This window comes from Rousettus aegyptiacus, unplaced genomic scaffold (assembly GCF_014176215.1).
Source record: "Rousettus aegyptiacus isolate mRouAeg1 unplaced genomic scaffold, mRouAeg1.p scaffold_m13_p_4, whole genome shotgun sequence".
NCBI classification, from domain to species: Eukaryota; Metazoa; Chordata; class Mammalia; order Chiroptera; family Pteropodidae; genus Rousettus; species Rousettus aegyptiacus.
In genome coordinates, this window is record NW_023416307.1 from 80,096,470 (window position 1) to 80,102,580 (window position 6,111).

Genomic DNA, 6,111 nt, shown 5'->3' on the forward strand with positions numbered 1-6,111 from the left:
GAGGGTCACCTAAGACAGGCACAGTCTATCTGCGCCATAGCTGGGAAGGCTATGGTATTTATAAAACAAAATATGGGGAGATGTTGGGAGTCATTTTGAGGCAGGATTAAACTGTCAGTAAAACTGGGAGTTTTGCAGAGCTGGCGAGCTGTGCTGTCTGCTGACTCAGGGGGAAGTGCACCTGGCGTGGGGGAGAGAAACTGAATGTTTTTTGACCATGGGAAAGAAGGTGTTAAGATAGGTACAAAGTTTCAGTGATTGTTACTTAGAGGTGTTTTGCTTCTTACACACTCTGTAGGGTATAAATATGCTGTGCAAAATAAACTCAGGGCTGCAGTATTCACTGTTAGCCCTCCCGAATCTATCTCTTGTCTCTGTCTTTTTCTTAATCCTCACTCCCCCTCTCAGGTGCTGTTCGACCTAGGCTGACTGGCTCCGGCATCTGGTAATCACTAGTCTATTGTCAATGTCCATGAAACTCGGCTTGTTAGTCCTGTTCGTTTGTTGTTTTTAGGTTTATATCCCACACATATGTGATAGTGTCCCGACCCGCGGGACTTGTTATTTGGTGGGGGCGAGGGAGACCCAGCCTGTAAGGAAAAACGGGCGGAGAAAAAGGAGTGGAGGCAAGACAGTATTCTGATCAAGCCTCAAATTTTATTTTACAAAGCAGCTATATTTATACAGCAAGAACAAAGGGGGGCAGGCAAAAGGGACTTGTCACAATATAATTGGTCTTCAGCTGGTGCTATGGGGACAAGGGGCAGTGGAAGGAAAGAAGAGGAAAGGGGGTACTGGTCATGTACTGATCGGTCAAGCACAGGTGGTGTAAAACAAAGGAAGTTCTCAGAGTTCTCTGTACAAACATGTTGGTGTCACGGGCTGCTGAGCTGCTATTTGTCTTCTGTTCTTGTGAAGCCCAAGCCCAGCATGTTTTATCCTTAACCCTTAAGGGCCCGTTTAGGTTGTGGCGCCCCTAACATGATAGTATGTGATTTTCAACTTTTTCTGTCTGACTTATTTAGCTTAGCATTATTATTTCGGGGTCCATCCAGGTTATCAAAAATGGCAATATTTCGTGTCTTCTTTTGGCTGAGTGATATTGCATTGTATATACGCACCACCATTTCTTAAGCCATTCATCTATTGTAGCACATTTCACGTGCTTCCATGTCCTGGCCACTGTGAATAATGCTGCTATGAACACAGGTGTGTAAATATCTTTTTAGATATTAGTTTTCAAGTCTTTGGGGTAAATATCCAGTAGAGGGATTGCTGAATCATGGCATATCAGTTCTTAGTTTTTTGAGGAAACTGTAGGGGTTGTATTAATTTGCAGTTCCACCAGCAGTGTATGAAGGTTCCTTTTCCTCCATATCTTCTCCAACATTTGTTATTACGTGTTCTGTTGATTACAGCTATTCTAAAAGGTATCTCATTGTGGTTTTGATTTGCATTTTCCTAATAGCTAACGATGTTGAGTATCTTTTTAAATATTTGTTGGTCATTTATATATTATCTAGGGAGAAGTGTCTGTGCAGGCCCTCTGTCCATTTTTTGATTGGATCATTAGGGTTTTTTTGTTGTTGTTATTGAGTTGTATGAGTTTGTTGTAAATTTTGGATATTAGGCTCTTATTGGAAGTGTTGCTTGCAAATATATTTTCCTATTCAGATGGTTGTCTCTTTACTTTATTGATGGTTTCTTTTGCTGTGCAGAAACTTTTTAGTTTGATGTAGTCCCATTCATTTATTTTAGCTTTTATTTGCCTTGCCTTTGAGGTCAAATTCGTAAAATGTTTTTTAAGTCCGAGGTCCTTGAGTTTAGTTTCTTTGATTATTTCAATGCATTGTTTTGTTTCAGGTCTTATATTCAGGTCCTTAATTCATTTTGAGTTAATTTTTATATGTGATAGACAGTAGTCTAGTTTCATTCTTTAGCAGGTGGCTTTCCCGTTTTCCCAAAAACATTTATTGAGGAGGCTTTCCATTCTCTACTGTATGTTTTTTGCTTTTTTGTCCAAAATTATTTGTCCATATTAATAAGGGTTTACTTCTGGACTCTTGATTCTGTTCCACTGGTCCCTATGTCTGTTTTTCTGCCCATACCATGCCGTTTTGATTACTGTCGCTTTGTAGTATAATTTGAGTCAGGCAGAGTGATGCTTCCAGCCTCATTCTTTTTCTAAGAATGCCTTTGGCAATTCATGTTTTTTGTACTTTCATACAAAACTGGTATTATTTTGTTCTATTTCTTAAAAAAAAATTATTGAATTGTGATGGGGATTGCATTAAATCTGTATAATGCTTTAGGTAATATGGTCATTTTAACTATGTTGATTCTTCCAATCCAAAAACACAGAATATATTTCTGTGTCTTTGTATTTTCTTTGATTTCTTTTAATAGGATCTTATAATTTTTATTATATAGATCCTTCACATGTTTCATTAAATTTTTTCCTAGGTATTTTATTCTTTTTATTGCAATTGAAAAAGGAATTTTTTTTTTCCACGTCTTTTTCTGACACTTCATTATTAGAGTATAGTAACTCTATGGATTTTTGAACATTGATTTTGAATCCGGAAACTATACTGTATTCCTTATTGTTTCTAGTAGTGTTCTTGTAGAGTCTTTAGGATTTTCTATATAGAGAATCATGTCTTCCACAATCAGTGACAATTTGACTTCTTTATTTCCTATTTGGAGGCCTTTTATATTTTTCTCTTGTTTGATTGCACTCACTAAGACCTCCAAGGTTATATTGAATAACAGTGGAGATAGTGGACAGCCTTGCCTTGTTCCTGATCTCAGAGGGAAGGTTTTTAGTTTCTTACCACTAAGTGTAACGTGTCATATATGGCCTTTATTATGTTAAGATACTTTCCTTCTATACCGATTTTGTTAAGTGTTTTGATCATAAAGGAATGCTGTATCTTGTCAAAGCCTTTTTCTGCATCTGTTGATATGATCATATGATTTTTAAAAAATTTATTTATGTGGGGTATCACATTAGTCAATTTGCATATGTTGAACCATCCCTATGCCCCTAGGATGAAACCTATCATGGTGTATAATCTTTCTAATATGTTGTCATACTCAGTTTGCTAGTATCTTATTTAAAATTTTTGCATCTGTGTTCATTAGAGATATTGGTCTGTAGTTTTCTTTTTTAATGTTATCTTTACCAGGTTTTGGTATCAGGGTGATATTGACCTCATAAAACGAGTTGGGAAATATTGCCTCCTCTTCAACTTTTTGAAAGAGTTTGAGGAGATTAGGTATTAAATCTTTGAATGTTTGGTAGAATTCACTGGTGAATCCAAATTTTCCTGGACTTTCATGTTTCGGTAGGTTTTTTGATAATTGTTTCAATTTCCATAATGCTGATTGGTCTATTTAAATTTTCCAGTTCTTGATTCAGTCCAGAAAGATTCTATTTTTCTAAGTACTGGTCTATTTCTTCCAGGTAATTAAATTCGATGTTATAACTTTTTGATAGTATTCTTGTGTGATCCTTTGTATTTGTGTGTTTGACATCATATTACCTCTTTCATCCCTGATTTTGTTTATTTGTTTTTTCTCTTTTTTCATAGTGAGGTTAGCCAGGGTTTTGTGTATTTGATTACCCTTCTTAGAGAAGCAGCTCTTTGTTACATTTATTTTTTATATTGCTTTTTTGTTTGTTTGTTTTAATTTCATTTATTTCTGCTCTAATTTTGATGATTTCTTGCCTTCAACTGACTTTAGGCTTCATTTGTTCTCAATTTTCTAGGCTTTTTTTTTTTTTTTTTTTTTTTAAGATGAGGCATTAGGATGTTTATTTGGGCTCATTCTTGTTTATAGAGATAGGCCTGAAATGATATGCACTTTCCTCTTATGACCACTTTTGCCGTGTTTCAAATATTTTGATAGTTGTATTATCATTAACCTTTGTTTCTATGTATCTCTTGATCTCTATTTTTATTTCTTCTCTGACCCATTTATTCTTCAGTAGCATGTTGTTTAACATCCATGTATTTGTGGTTCTTCCAATTTTCTTTTTGCAGTTGACCTCTAGTTTTAAAGCATCATTATCAGAGAATATGGTTGATATGATTTCAAACCTCTTATATTGGTTGAGGCTATCTTTGTGTCCCAGTTATGTGGTCGATTCTTAAGAATGTTCCACGCACACTAGAGAAGAATGTATAAGCAGTTGTTTGGTAATGTAAGACTCTTTATATGCCAATTATGTCCAGTTGGTTTTAAGTGTCATCTAAGGATGTTATATATTTTTTTTTGATTTTCTGTTTGGATGATCTGTCCATATACGACAGTGGGGTATGTAGATCCCCTATTACAATAGTGTTTTGGTCTTTTTTCCCCCTTTAGTTCTGTTACTAATTGCTTTACATATTTTGGGGCTCCCTGATTGGGAGCATAGATATTAAAAAGTTTTATGTCTTGTTGGTGCATGATTTATCATTATGATGATATCATTATGATGTGTCCCTCAGTATCTTTCTTTACCTTTTATATTTCGAAGTTTATTTTATCTGATATAAGTGTCTCTACTCCCACTTTTCTCTGCATTTCATTTGCTTGAAATATCATTTTCTACCCTTTCACTTTGAGTCTATATATGTCTTTGGAGCTGAAATGTGCCTCTTGGAGACAACATATGGTTGGGTTTTGTTTTTTGATCCATTCTGCACCTCTGTGCCTTTTTATTGGTGAGTTCAATTCCTTTACATTTAAGGTGATCACTGAAATATGAGGTCTTCTTATAGCCATTTTATCTTTTGCTTTCTGGTATTTCGGTGTTTCCATTGCTTCCTTGTCCTTGTGTTTCTGTTTTCTTTATTTTGGTTGGCTTTTGAGTGCTTTCCCTCTCATCCTTCCTTTTTATGTTATATACTTTATTTCCGAATCTTTGGTGAGTGGTTGCCATTATGAATATGAAAAGGAAAGTTATATGTACAGTCTTCCATTTTCTTCTTCACGTGCCTTATCTCCATCCCCCTCTACAAATTTGGTTTTTGAATTCTCCCCTCTTCAGTCATTGTTGTCTCAATTTGTCCCTCTGCACGCTAAATGTTTATTACTATCTTGCTATAGCAATTCTCTTGTTATTATTAAAGCTTATAATTCCCTATTCTTAGTAAGGATTACACTCCTCTGCTTTTTTTTTTTGCCTGATAGTCACTTTACTCCTAATTATGTGTTTTTGGTTTTGTTTTTTATCATTTTGTTTTAAGTGAGTTGACCCCTTTTATAATTTACTGTAGTGCAGGCCTCATAGTGGAGAATTCCCTTCATTTTTTGTATGTCTGGAAAGTTCTTAATTTCTCCTTTATATCTTAAGAAGAGCTCAGCTGGATACATTATTCTAAATTTGTAGTTTCTTTCACTTAATAGTTTAAATATGTGATTCCCTTCCTTTCTGGCTTATAAAGTCTGTGCTGAAAAGTCCAAGGATAATCTAATGGATTTTCCTTTATAAATTACCATTATTTTTCCCTCAGGCTGCCCTGAGAATTTTGTCTTTGTCATTGATTTTTGATTATTTTAATACAATGTGTCTTGGTGAAGGCCTTTTGGGTTGAGGTAATTGGCTGTTCTGTTTTCTTGAATTCCCAGCTCCAGTTCATTTCTTAGATTTGGGAAATTCTCATCAACTATTTGTCTGAAAATGTTTTCTAATCCCTGCTTCTTTTCCTCTTTTTTTGATAACGCTTATTATTCTTATGTTTCCTCTCCTTATGATATCAGCTAGTTCTTGTTTTTATCTTTTATTATGTTTCATTCTTCGGTTTCTCCCTTCTTCTGATTTATTTCTAGATTTCTGTTTTCGATATCACTGATCCTTTCCTCCTTTTGGAAAGGACCTATTTCCCAAGCTTGCTCTTTCATTTTTCAACTCTTATAGTGTGATTTTTATCTAAAGAAGTTCTATTTGATTCTTTTTGAGGATTTCAATCTCCTTACTCTGCTCATCTAGTTGTTTTTTCAATTCCTGTAATTATTGATATGACTCATTTCGAATCTCACTGAGTTTTTCAAAAGTACCATCCTGAATTCTTTCATTTAAGTCACATATTTCTTTGTTTGCAAGCTTATTTTCTGGAGATT